Source organism: Neovison vison, chromosome 7 (assembly GCF_020171115.1).
Source record: "Neovison vison isolate M4711 chromosome 7, ASM_NN_V1, whole genome shotgun sequence".
Taxonomy (NCBI): domain Eukaryota; kingdom Metazoa; phylum Chordata; class Mammalia; order Carnivora; family Mustelidae; genus Neogale; species Neogale vison.
Window position 1 is genome coordinate 28132577 of NC_058097.1, and position 14265 is coordinate 28146841.

The 14265-nt window shown below is 41.9% G+C and overlaps 1 protein-coding gene across 1 annotated transcript in view; it reads right to left on the reverse strand.

Moving 5' to 3' along the window:
* Window positions 1-14265, reverse strand: part of IRX6 (iroquois homeobox 6) — a 122573-nt gene that overhangs the window by 86600 nt on the left and 21708 nt on the right. The gene's annotated exons all lie outside the window — the stretch shown is intronic.

Below are 14265 nucleotides of genomic sequence, written 5' to 3' on the forward strand. Positions count from 1 at the left end.
GTATTCCCTGTGGATTTACATATTCCCATCTTCTGTCACTTATTACTATTGGGATCAAGGATGTTAATTAAGCCTCTATCCAGCTCAATAAATGTGGACTACGCTATGTTGGGGCACGAAGAAGATAGTATTTTTTTTTTTTTAATGAATTAGAAATCGGGCCAAAGAAGGGCATTTTGTTTGCCATCATTTTCTTAAAAGGGCGAGCCCGAGCCAATGTTCTGACTACCCGGCATCCGTTGGAAATTTTATCCTTCGATTTCAGTCTTCGGTTACAGCCAAGGAACTATTCCGAGAAGTTCTCAGCAGTCCTGACTAACCCCAAAGCAAAATTTCCATCTCCCTCCACCACCCCCATGCCCTAATTGAATTTCGGGGTCGGTTATGTTTCGCAGAGGTATTCACCCCACATCAATGGCACACATTCAAAAAGTCTTATGGAGTGGATCAGATAAATATGGGCTGCAAATGTGCTGATTTACCCCAGCTTGTAAAACCAAACAATTTACGTATACAATTTAAACATTCTTTCTAGTTTTTCATAAACCACATCCCTTGGGTGTATAATTGAGATTTCCTTGCCACCCAGAAGATAGGGAGATAGTCCGCTGGGCTTTGTTCCTCTTCTGCCAGGAGGGCGGCTGGAGCCCCGCGCGCTCCCGCTCCGCAGCCTCGGATTAGCCGCTGTCAGATGCTGGACCCGGCCGCGACGCTAGGGAGCAGACTGACACCAAAGATCGTGGGTGCGCGGCAGACACCCCCAGCTGCAGAGGCGGAAGCCCCTGCAAACGGAAGCCTTGTCTGTTTCCTTCTCTATTGAGCTCTGTATATTGCCAAAGAGCGGGAGAAGCTGAATCGAGCGCAGGGCGCAGGGCGAGGGGACGTGTTTCTCGCTCAAAGGGCTCCGCCGGGAACAGGGACCTCATATAAGATGCAAGAGCCACCGCCAAGGAGGAGGAGATTTTTTTTTTTTTTTTCCTTCTCTACCTTGGTTCTCCCGTGGCTGAGCCCTGGAGGAGAGGCTGTAGATCTTCCCATAAGTGAGGCTGGGGCCGATCCAAAGTACCTGGGATCTACTTCCATAATCAAAGGACCCCCGGGGAAGCTTTTCCCTACCGGAGATCAGAATAACCGTAGTTAAGCCAGCCGATCCTAATGGGTAGGGGACCCAGCAGGGAAATAAAGGAGCCATGAATAACTAGCGAACCAGAAAGTAAAAATAACATCCTAAAGGGAACTATTAAAAGGGATGAATGAGATGGTCAAGTAGACAAAGCAAGTTGCAGATTTTACAAACACACCTAGGGATGTTACGCCTGGTGCCTGGGGTCTCTATGTCTGGGGTCTTTGTAGACACACAGAACGTCGGGAAAGGAGGGCAAGAAGGAGACGGACAACGTTCAGTCCAGTCGCTGGAGAAGGTGACCGGGAAGGACAAGGGGAGACAGGACGAGGAGACAAGGACATCAGTTTTATGGGCATTGTTTTATTTTTATTCAAGTAATACGACATTTAAAAAAAAAATACTTGTTCTTTCTGGGTTGTGGAAGGTAGTTTGTTTTTTTTTACTATGTGTACCTTCCTGTATTTAAAACATTTTTTTTTTAAGAAAAATAACTGGAAACATGCATATGTCAATCACAGATGAAAATTCACTTTCAATGGCTTAGGCCTTGGGTCCATAAGCCCCAAGTCAGACGACGACTCAAAAGTTGTAGAAGGCAATCACCTTTATAATTTTAAATTATACCATTTGGGTATAATTGGGTTCCCTCCCCCCTCTTCCCTTCTCCTTTTAGTCAAATTAAACTTATTGATTAGAACCCATTAGTATGTAATGGATTGTTAATTTGACTCTTTTTACAAATCATATTTATCTGCACCAATAAAATATTTGGATTTAATATTCATATGTCACATTTATAGTGATGTTGATTGAGGGCCCAGAAATCTGAAATGAAAGCAGACACCTTGTCCTTTACTCACGCAAGGGAAAATGCACAATTCTCTACACAAATCCTTCCAGAGGCTTATAAATAGGGGTAAAAAAAAAAATAAAGAAATGCCCCCCACCACTTTTTATTTTTTATTTTTTTTGCAAAGTTGAGAGAAACTCCATAGAGTGCCTACTCTTCAGCAATAGACCAGAATTGGGGCACCCCAGTGTGGTATTCAATTTATTTATAATGTGTTTGTGAAGTCTCTGCTGGGAACGAGAATCCGATTTTTGGCAAACATCAATTGAGCTGTGGCCTCTTGTAGTCGTTTCTCTTATTGAGGAAAATAGAGCCCAGAGAGAGATCAAGTCCTCGCCGCCTTTGGCTGGCAGAGGGCACTTAGGATGCAGGTGCTTAAGGGCAAAACAGGAACATATTTTCTGTAGAGTTCAAACACAGTGTATGTTAACTGAATGCTGCTGGTGGGTAGGAGTGTTGGAGAGGAAGGACAACATATTGAAAACTGCTGCCATTTAATGAGTGCCTACTTGCTGTGTGACTCCTGGGTGATGGTAAAAATATTTAGCAACTAATACAGCATGAACATCAACCAGTTAGAGTGGATGTCAGCCAAAACCAAAAAACTGGTGAGTCTTGCTGGTATACCGGCGGAGTTTCTGTCCTGCTTGTTTCTTGAATAGGAAATGCTCTAAGTCCATTTAATGCTCATTTATGGGAGCTGTATTTGCCTGGGCTCATCATGTCTTTGCTTTTTTCTTTCTTTCTTTCTTTCTTTCTTTCTTTCTTTCTTTCTTTCTTTCTTTCCTTCCTTCCTTTCTTTTTTGCTTTTGAAAAATTCTCTCTTTTTCTATATGTACCAGTCATAATGCATATAGTTTTCCGGTTCTGTTTTGGTTCTTGTTTTTTTTGCAAGCCATCCTAAATCTTTTGAGAAGCAGTCAGGGTATACAGAGTATAAATAAATAAAAAATAAATACATGCTTTTCCTGATCCTGGCCAAATCCCATTACAAAGAGAACCAAGGCACCATCAGAATTTCTTTGTTGCCTAGGGGTTGTCCTATCAATATTGTATAAAGCAAGCAGGTCATTGGCTAGACCTTGGGATTCTTTCTGTTATTTTAAGGGTTTGGGGTGATACTTGTTGTCATGAGAGCCGATCTGTAAAAATAAAATTTCTTTTTTTTTGCCAGGTGGTAAGAAAAAAAGGTTTGCACAGCCAGTGACGGGCAATGACAAAATTTGGTCCATGGTCTTTGCAGACAAAGAGCTTGGCTGGTCATCATTAACGATGGAGCATGATTGCTACAACTTTTTTGACAGGCAGCTTCGGTAGGAACTATATACAGTCCATTGTCAAGTCATTTTACTGAGCTCAGGAAATTTCCATTTGTCATTTAACAGCCATGTGTCAGAAGCAAAATGCTTTGAACATGAATTGTGATTTTTTTTTCAGTTCTCTTCTAAAAATGCATGTCCTTTCACTGGTATGAAATGACCTAATTTTTTAACATTTATTTAAAAAAAATTAACATCCAAGTTTTCAGATTGAAAAGCATCTTAATGTTTTTTTTTCTCTCTCTAAGAAACCCAGTCCCCTTCATGAGCAGTCATTATTCTAGATAAGTATATGGCAAGCCAGGATGTGGAGAGGAAGCTGGAAGTTTCCCTGGACTCAGCAGAAATTTGGTGTCAGATGCAGAAATAGCCCCTTGTAAGTGCCTGGATAATAGTTATGTAGTTCCTCCTTCTCTGCCCAGGTTCTAGGGGATAGATTTTTACAGGATGATATTATGGCTCTGGGCCGAACTGTAAAATCCTAGAGGACAGGGTATAGATTGCATTTGTTTATTTCTCTCTGCAGGACCTAACAAAATAAACATTTGTCAATTACATAGTAAATTCGGGGATGAGAAATGTTCTTAAAATCTTGACCAAGTTACTTCAAACTCTGGCATTGCTGTTCATCGTAGCTGGACCGAGTGTAATAGTATTTTGAAGATTATTGAAATGTTGGAGAAGATTATTGAAATGCTCAGTCTCTACAGAGCAACACGGCAAAAACATTTCTAAAATACGTAATAATGATATATACGGTAAGTTACACCCCCTCAGGCAAAGATGTTATATAAACCACCAAGTATTTGGCCACTGCAACATTGAAAACATCTTAAGACGCTTAAATACTGTGAGATTTAGAAATATTTTTAGTAGTTAAATGAATTTAACTTTGAAAGTTGCCCAGTATTCTATGAAGTTGGAGACTGGAACCTGTTTTTCTTTTTTTGGATTTGAATGTGCTTCATTTAGGTTGATGCAAGCATGTTAGTAGGGGTGCTTAATGGCATATCATAAAGGATTTAACTTAATTCCACCATAATGAATTAATTCTCTCAGTGACACTGTTTTCATTATAGATTTAATGACATCACCTTGGCCAAGATTCAGGAATTCAGAACTCTAAGTTACTCTGAATTATCTGAAAACGAAAATGGAAAGATGATTCTGCTTTGTGTCTACGTGTACTCCAACCGCGGATAAGAACACCTATTATTTTGAGCAGTCGAGTTAAAAATAAAACTCTTAACACCAGTGGGGAAATTGGATTCCACATTCTCTTAAATTGTCTTCTGGGACATTCATTTCATAAAACAGGAAGCCAGGAATAAGAAGAGAGCCCTAGCATTTCTTTTCATTCACTGATGTCGTGATTATTTGTTGTAAACATAAACGGATAAATATGGCATCTCAAATCATAATTCAGAAACAAGTTTTCACCAGCTAAAGAAAAGAAGGGCACGGTGGGTGTAAAAATATTTATGTTGCATTTTCGAGGACTGTGTTTGATTTCCTTTCGGATTTGTTTATTTTGTGGAATTAGAGGGATGGTGCCTCCTATTTTTATAGGCTTGTATTGTTACCCCAGGAATGCTTTGGTAGACGCAAAATTAGAAACAAATTTCGTGTGTTCTCCAGTGCCTTTCAGATCTTAAAGGACAGGAACAAAGTGTGGTGGTTTGTCGTGAGAACCCCAGGAAGCCGCAAGGAAATGGAGCTTATGAACAAAATTGTTCAAAATGGGAAAGAAATGAAAAATGTGCAGCAGATGCTCCCAGCCCAGAGTGGAAGCTTCGGGAAGAGGGGACCACCAGTAATGCTAATTGGTCTTGAACAATGGCTGTTGGCGCTGAGATGTGACAGAGTCCCGTTTCCCTCTGATTCTGTTCCGAAGACATCTTTCTAGGATTTGAAATTGATAATTGTGGACATAAAGATACACTTGGCCTAATGTGTCAGTCTATTGGAGTCTTGGGTGTCACCCCACATGTCTCTGTGTGTGCAGATGGTTCCTGCCAGGTTCAATCAAATTGGAAAACCCAAACTCTGTAATTATTTTTCCCCCTCAGACTACCGAAAGGGTCTAGTTGTCAGTGCCCTGGGTGTTGAAATGAGAAATGTTATGCTGATTTTTTAGAAGTGTTTTTTATGCTGGAAGACCAGCAGCCCCCAAAACCTAGTTCTTTGGGCTAAATTCAGGGATGGGAAAATAGAACCTATCAGTAGAGGAATCAAGTTGGAATTAATGAAATGCTTTAGCAGAGCAGATGTAATTTCTGATTTCTACCTGTCAACAGAACTTCTCCTTTAATCAGTTAAATATTGTTTATGAACTCAGTGATTCCCAGACATCACACGGGTATGATTCTTTTGGTATACCTAAGTGCCTCTTGCACTGTTATTTCCCTTTTTTTCTGCTTAAACAGACTTTTTTTTTAAGATTTTATTTATTTATTTGACAGAGAGAGAGATCACAAGCAAGCAGAGAGGCAGGCAGAGAGAGAGAGGGAGAAGCAGGCTCCCAGCTGAGCAGAGAGCCCGATGCGGGGCTCCATCCCAGGACCCTGAGATCATGACCTGAGCTGAAGGCAGAGGCTTAACCCACTGAGCCACCCAGGCGCCCCTGCTTAAACAGACTTTTTATTTATTTTTTAATAATTTAAAACATATTTTACCTATTTGTTTAAGAGAGAGCACACGAGCAGGGGAGAGGGGCAGAGGGAGAGGGAGAAGCAGACTCCCCGCTGAGCAGGGAGCCCGACGTGGGGCTCAATCCCAGGACCCCGGGATCATCACCTGAGCCGAAGGCAAACGCTTAACCAACTGAGCCACCCCGATGCTCCTACAGACTTACTTTTTAAATTAAATACATTTGTTTTTAAAAAGAAAGTTTATATCACTGCCAGGAGTGGAAGAAAAAAAAAAACTGCAAAAAACCAACAACATCACTTACCCCCTATACAAAACAACCTTTAAAATAATCGTTGCTGGCCTAGGATTCCCTGAGCCTCAGACCTTCTCTTTATTAAAAAGGTGAGGCTCCTGTGTCAGAAAGGTGTTAAAACGGGCTAATGCCGGTGGAGAATATCTCTTTGATAATCAGAAGGCTGTAAAGAGCAGTGAAGAAGGACGAACCTATTTGACTCAAAGTGCCCGCAGTGGCTCCATTTCTCTGGGCTGGAATGGGTGACCAGTCTTAGCCTTCAGAGGCTTATGTCTGCTGGGTGAAAAAGTCCCTCCCCTGTCTATATCTATATTATTTCTCTAGATATGTACTGAATTTTGTAGTATGCATCTAAGTTCCATAGGAATTTAGAAGAGTTAATTAACAGCTACGATTTATTAAGTGCTTGTTAAGTGCAGGCGCGGTGCTAAATGCTTCTCAAGGGTCCTCGTATTGAACCCTCACACGAAATCTAATTACACGGGCATCCCACATTACAGATGTGGAAACCGAGAAGTTAACGGTGCCCCAAGTCACACAGGTGACAGCCTGATATAGGCTGCGTACAACATAGGAGGTCCTAGTGTCTTTGTTTTGCAATAAATAACCTTGTTTATATTTGGTATTGGGTTTGTAGACCAATATGTGCTCCCTTCTAGAAAAACATCTGGCCTTTGGTATTGGTTAGTTGTTGCCCAATGATACTATGTAACAAGCCAGCCTGGTGCTCAGTGGCTGGAAACAGCAATCCTTTCTCATAGCTCCTGCATCTGTGAGTCTGCTGGCAAGAATCTGCCAAACCGACTCTGCTCCACATGTCTCTCATCCTTTCCCCTGGCACCAGCAGGCTCACTAGGGTATGACGCAAAAGAGCAGGTCTCTCTTTGCAAGCACAGGCAATGCAAACCCATTTCAAGCCTCTAGTCACACCATGGCTGAGAACAGTCATTGGCCAAAGCAAGTCACAGGGCTGAACCCAAGTCACGGAGCAGGAGAATATGCAACCAATATATGACGAAGGGCGAGGATATGGGGAGGGGCGATGAATCAGGCCAATGATGCAAAATCTCCCTCTTTTTAAGAGTACAAGAGTATATCCCCCTCTTGTTTATTGTTATAACTTTATGGCTACTTCTTTATCTTTTTAAATACCGGAAGTATCTCAGTCCAGCCCCCATTTAGTCGCAAGACTATCGAGACAAGAAAGGTGGAAGTTCCTAAGATTTTAATGCAGCTCTGTTGCTTTCTATCATGAAGAAACTCCAAGGAAAGAAAAGTCCAAGGAGGGACAAATGCCTTTTCCAGGTCAAAGAATGAATGAGTGGCAGGGTAGGGAGCAGACCAAGATCTCCCCACTCCTGCCTGCCTAGCATACCTCCTGCTCTGCAAAACCAATGGTGTCAGAGTCAGTGAGATTTTCTTGATGCTTTGTTTCAAGGAAACAAGAGAGCTATTGAACTCCACGGAGAACAAGTTATCTTATTTGAGTTAAAACAATAAAAATATTTAAAGAAGTTACTATAGAGATATTTTGGATCCATCCCTTGATTAGAACTGAAATTAGATGTTACCAATGAACACAGGCTTACAATTAAGCTAGGGATTTCAGGGATTGTTTTGTACTGCCTTAAAGTGTTGGAAAAGCAAAAGCATTAGTGAAATCGTGTATCTCATGTCATTTCAAATATGTGACACTCAAGACATAGAGACGTTATCATTTTAGGCCTTGATGGGGTTTTCTTTTTCTTTCCTTGATGACATGCAGTTGATGTCACTTTGGTGGGATTCACTGTGTCCAAAGCTGGAAAAGAAGGCAGCATTTTCATAAAAAAAGAAACGCCAAGTACTGAGGTCTGCTTTGCCGGAGAAAAGCCTTGGACCCAGAGTTTGAAGATCGAGTGTATCCTCACCAGGCAAAGCTTCCCTTCCTCCACAGGGTACAGCAGCTTGTCCCAAGTCTGGAGTGGCAGCCAGGTCACCCTGCCTGTGCTGCCCACAGCACCGTGTGAACACCATTCCCCCCCCGTGCTCCAGTTGTGAACCCTCCGTCTATCCAGCACTGAGGTATTTGGAATCCTTGCCAGCAGACATGGACCACAGCTGGGGCAGAATCAGGATTTCCCTAGCTAGAAAGATCTCAAAGATCATCGGGATGGAGGCTCTCATTTTGAGGTGGGAGTAGAGGCCCAGAGGAGGAAAGCATCTTGCCTTAGGGAGCACAGCTTGTAAATGGTTTAGCAGAGGTTTTATTTGGTGGGGTAATTTATGGAGACGGTGTTCTCCTCTCTGTAGGGAGAGCTCCTGGAGGGCTGGGTTTCTGCTGATTCCATCTCTGTTATCCGTATTAACTTATTAGTGTCCTTACGACAGATACAAGGATTCCTGGCTGTTTGGTAAGTTATTCCCTGGGTACTTAGTACTGCCCCGTGCCTGCCACAAGCAGAACTTGGTAAACTGGAGCTGAAAACAGTTCCTACATTTGTGTTGTGTTTTCTGCTTTTAAAAAGCATTTTACAAATCGGAGTTGTGTGCCACTGATTCAGTAATGCCACATTCCCTGGGAATGACTTTAAAAAATAGTAAAAAATGTATTTTAAGATATTAAAACACAAAGAAGTTCGTGACATGGAGTTTTATAACCGTGCAAGGTTCTTAACAGTGCTAAGGTCCAACCACAGGGGATTCTTGATGTAAATGATAGTTTCATGAAGCCATTTCAACGGTGCAAAAATTCTCGTGGTAGAATTAAATAGAAAATAAGATGCAGGGGTGCCTGGTGGCTCAGTGGGTTAAAGACTCTGCCTTTGGCTCGGGTCATGATCCCAGGGTCCTGGGATGGAGCCCCATGTTGGGCTTTCTGCTCAGTGGGGAGCCTGCTTCCTCCTCTCTCTACATGCCTGCCTTTCTGTCTACTTGTGATCTCTGTCAAATAAATAAATAAACTCTTTTTAAAAAAAAGAAAATAAGATGCAAAATTGTATCTACCCTATGATCACAACCTCACAATGAATTCCACTCCCCACCAAAAAGACCTAACCCTAAGTCATGAATACCAAAAAGCGAGGAAAACCCTACATCATCGATGGTCTTGGATTGGATAGATTCTAGTAAAGGATTTTACAAACTGCACTGAGGAGATTCCTTGTTTTGTTTAATGAGCATTTATTCTAAAACCATCCTCTTATTTCAAAAGAGAAATGATACCTCCGTATATTATCTCGTTTGATCATGGCAGCCTCCTAGTAGGTCAGACAGAGCACATTTCATCATCTCCCATTATACTCATTATATATACAATGGGACTGAGGCCCTGAGTTTTTTTTAAAAAGATTTTATTTATTTATTTATTTGTGTGTGAGAGAGAGAGAGAGCGAGCGCATGCACAAGAGAGCACAAGGGGAGTGGGAGCGACAGAGGGAGAAGCAGACGCCCCACTGAGCAGGTCCCACTCCAGCCCAAGGCAGATGCTTAACCGACTGAGCCATCCAGTCACCCCTGAGATTCTGTGTTTTAAATTTACTCCTCCTACTAAGTGTTGGTGCTAAATTCACAGTCAGATTTCCAGACTCCCGTACAGTGCTCCTTGAAAAACCAGTACTTCATTCCATCATACTGGTCAAGTGATAGGACCCTCTCCCATTTTGCTGCGTCTTTATGTTCCCTAACAACATTCACGTCTTAGTGGCAACACCCTGTTAGCTGTCATGGGTAGGGAACCCATTAGAGAGCTCTTTCTAAGATTCTTTTCTCAAAACCTAGAGCAGACAGAGAGTCTTTTTTTAAAAAGTTATTTGTAATTGTTATTTATTTATTCGTTTGTTTACATGTATAAACACCTGGTGTTTAGAAGCATCATTCTGGAGCCAGACTGTCTTGGTTCATCAATGTGCCAGCAGTATAACCTTGGACAAGTTATTCCCCGATGACTCAGTTTCCTAATCTGTAAAATGGGAAAAGAGTGATAGTACCTGTCTCCTAGGACTTCGTGAGCATTCTGTAAATTGAACATTACACAGGAAGCAGCGCGTGTTCTTTCTGTATCAGATCATTTTCCTCACTTTCTTTTTTGTTACCTACTATTCCAATTTATAAGTGTGCTAAAATACATTTAAGTAGCTTCCCTTTTATGTAGGTTATTTCCACTTTATTTGCTGCTTCAAACAATAAGCTCATATAAATATATTTGTACAGTTTTCTGAGTTTATGCATGAGAAAAAATTTCCTGGGATGGAAATCACTGGCTCCGAATGTGATAACTATGACTGGATACTCCAAATCAGGTGCAACAAATACATTTTCTTCCAGCAGAATGTGGGAATGTCTAGTGCATTTCAAAGGCAATAAGCCTGGGCATTAGCCAACCTTTCATTTTTGCTGACACAGTGAGCGAAAAGTGATCCTTTATTCTTTACATTTTCTAAATGGCCAGTAAGTTTAAACAGCTATTCATAGTTTGATTTTCCATTAGCATTTCTTCTTAAAACACGGAATAGTTCTGTTTTTGACTCCTTTCTTCACATTTTAGCAGTTTTTCTTCTTGTTTTGCCATATAAAATATTTTTACGTAGTCGAATTTATCCATCTTTTACTTAGTTGTTTCTGGGTGGTGTGCCATGTGTAGAACGGCCTTCTAATGCCCTTTTGGTAAAACAAAATTATTTAGACTATCTTTCAGTTTTTTTTTAATTTTTTTTTAAGATTTATCTATTTAAGGGAGAGAGAGAGAGAGAGAGAGCGCGAGCGCATGGAGCAGAGGGAGGGGCAATGCGAGAGAGAGAGAAAATCTCAAACAGACTCCCCACTGAGCTCCGAGCTGTCATGGTGCTTGATCCCAGGACACCAAGATCATGACCTGAGGCCAAGCCGAGAGTTTGATGCTTAACCAACTGAGCTACCCAGGCGCCCTCCTTTCAGTTGTATTATGGTTTCACATTTTGTAGCTAAATATTTGAAACTTCTATAATAGTTGTAAAAAGCACGTTAATGATTAATTTCATTTTCTCCAAAATTTAGCCAGTTTCTCAGTGCTATCTGTTGAATAAGCTGTAGTTTCTCCAATAGTTTGAAATGGCACTTTTATAAGTATAATGTATATACCTTTAGTTCGACCTCTTTTGGTGATGACTTTTTTTTTTTTTTTTTTTCCAAGTAGACTCCGCACCCAGCATGAGGCTGGAACTCCTAACTGAGATCAAGAGTTGCACGCTCCAGCAACTGAGCCAGCTGCATGCTCCTGGCTTGACTTCTTTTAATTCTCTCTCACTGACCCGTCCACCTGGCTCTGCTCCAGGACCACACTGTTTTAATTATTGCAGTTTTTAAATATTTTTTTGATACCCAGTCATGCTTCTTCCCTGCACTATTTTTATTTTCAGAATTTTCCTGGCTGTAAGACTTATTTTCCATATGAATTGTTGATGGCCTTTTGTTAAGTTGCTCTGAAAAATGTCTATGAAGCTTGAAGTCAATAACACCCACTTGACAGATGGGAGTAGTAGAGAGAATCCTTTCATACACGGTTGTGTGTATATCAAATCATTGCATCATAGACTTGAAATGTAACAATTTTGTCAGTTACACCTCAGTAAAGCTGGAAAAATAATCACCTCCATCTTTGAAAAGCTCATTCTGACCCATTTTCTCTTTCATTCTTCATAGTAATCCCAGACCCCCTTTACAGGTAAAAAGACCTGTTGAGCTCAGGGGAGTGAAGATACCTGCCCACAGTCGCCCAGCTAATGCTGGGGAAGTGTCCTAAGAGTCAAACCCCAAATTTTCTGACTCTAAATCTGGAACTCACTCTATCACCTGCAGAGAACTATAAAGGAAGGAATTAGTTAAGAAAAGTGAGGGGGGAAATACAGTCATTTAAATCAAGAGCCAAAGGAGAGATCAGCCAACCTGAACTCATCTGGAATCCCGGTATGTGTTGAGTTGTACAAAGCGTTGTGTCAAAAAGAAGTCACCTGCCCACCTATGCAGTGTGATTCTGACCTTCCCCAGGTTTGTCCCTGGAGCAACTATCAGCAGCAAAGCCTCTAGAACTTCTGGCTAATATTATGTATTAGGCACAACCTGGTGCTGCTCTGGGCCGCTTATTTAAGAATGGAGGAAAAAAAAATAATGCTTTGATCTCATGTTTTAGGTCTGGCTGTTATAAATAGGCAGGATTTCAGCTTAAATATACTAATGATTTTTTTCACTATGCAAATTATATTGGTTCCTTAGCAACAGAACAAATAAGTGTTTCTCCTCTAATTCCGTGTATGTTAGTTTAGAGAAGGCACACAGTAAGTTAATTAGAGAGTGGTTGGGGTGATTTGTAAATGTCATATTAACATGCTGCTTGCTTTGGTAGTGCCCAAAGACGTTAAGATATACGGATGGCATTTCTGACATGGTCGATTCTTTTTATTTTTTTTGTCTCTAGAACATTTTCCCCAGCTAATGGCCTTGGACTAAAGTTTAGAAGTGACACGTGATGACCTTGGTTGCAAATCCTTGCAGAAGGGCTCAGTTTCGAGGAAAACAGATCTATAAAAATCGAGCCTGAAAATAAAGATAAATCAGGGAAATCCACTGGAATCCCAGGGTCTCAGAGGTATTCCTTATAAGCCTTCGATTTCATGGGGAGAGAGCAGAACAATGACTTATCCAAGGGCCCAGTGTCTGTACAGGGCTGAATTTCTAGTCAAACCCAAGACTCCCAGCTCTGTCTGCCAGCCCCTTCTTGTTTCAAGGCTGGCCCCTGTGTTCCTTAAGAAGCCAACTCTTTACTGTTCATTGCTAAGACTTTGTCTGTTTTCTATTCACTTTGGACTTAATTTCTTCCCAAAGTTATCCCCCTCCCTTCCACCCACCACAAATGATGGGTCTACATTACCTCTGATTCACAAACTCTCTCCAGGGAGGGCGTGGGTAAGGTGAAGGAGTGGGTTGGGGGAGAGGAATTCTATCATATCTGGGATAACTTCTTTTTTTTTTTTTAAGATTTTACTTATTTATTTGACAGACAGAGATCACAAGTAGGCAGAGAGGCAGGCAGAAAGAGAGGGGGAAGCAGGATCCCTGCTGAGCAGAGAGCCTGATGTGGGGCTCGATCCCAGTACCCTGGGATCATGACCTGAGCCACCCAGGTGCCCCTCTGGGATAACTTCTGAGGTAGATAAGCTGAAAAGAAATTTGGGGGGGGGGGAATCAAGAAATTAATTTATTGAAACAACTACTTGCGTTTTACTTTTAATTATTTTAGTTGTACAACGTAAAATGTTCTGACGTGCTTCTATCTGTTTAAATTCTGACTGTTAAAAAACGGAAGGCCAAAACAACCTGTCCATTGTATATCATCCAGCAGCCTAAGGAAAAGTTATGCGCACAATGGGACGGACTCTATTCAGAGACAGAATGATACTTGGGGCTGGTTAGGAGTGCATTTAGCGGCAAGTCACAAAAAGCCCGACCAGTCGTGGCTTAAACCACAGGAGTGGTCATTGCTTACGTTACCTTCAGTCTGGATAGGCTCAGTTTCAGAATCAGTTCAGAAGAGAAACAACGTCAGGATGGTAGTTGTCATGATAATTGGTGTCACTTCCCCATGCCTCATGACCTCAAGTGGCCTGTCCAAAGGCAGGAAAGGCAGGGAGGCCAGAGGTGAGGGGTCTCCTTATGTTTCTCTTTCCTATTATTGGGAAACAAATCATTCCCAGAAGCCTCTGGGGGGGGGCTTGTTCTGTGACATGTCACTGGCTACAACAAAGCCAACCTCAATGGTGGAGGGGTGCTAAGAAAGCCTTTTTGCTGAGAGGCAGGGGAGGATGGAGAGGTTGGGGATGCTGCCTCCTGGCAGCCGGCGGGGACTACCAGCAGAAGGCCAGCACCTACCCCCTTGGCCTTCACCTTTCTGTGGACATGCTGTTGCTGCGTTCTTCCCTGAGTGACTGAGAGCTTTCTCTTGGCTACAAGTTGGCAAGGCCTTGGTGCCGGGGACTTGTACACTCTGGGTGCAAATTGGACGTGAAGGACTAAT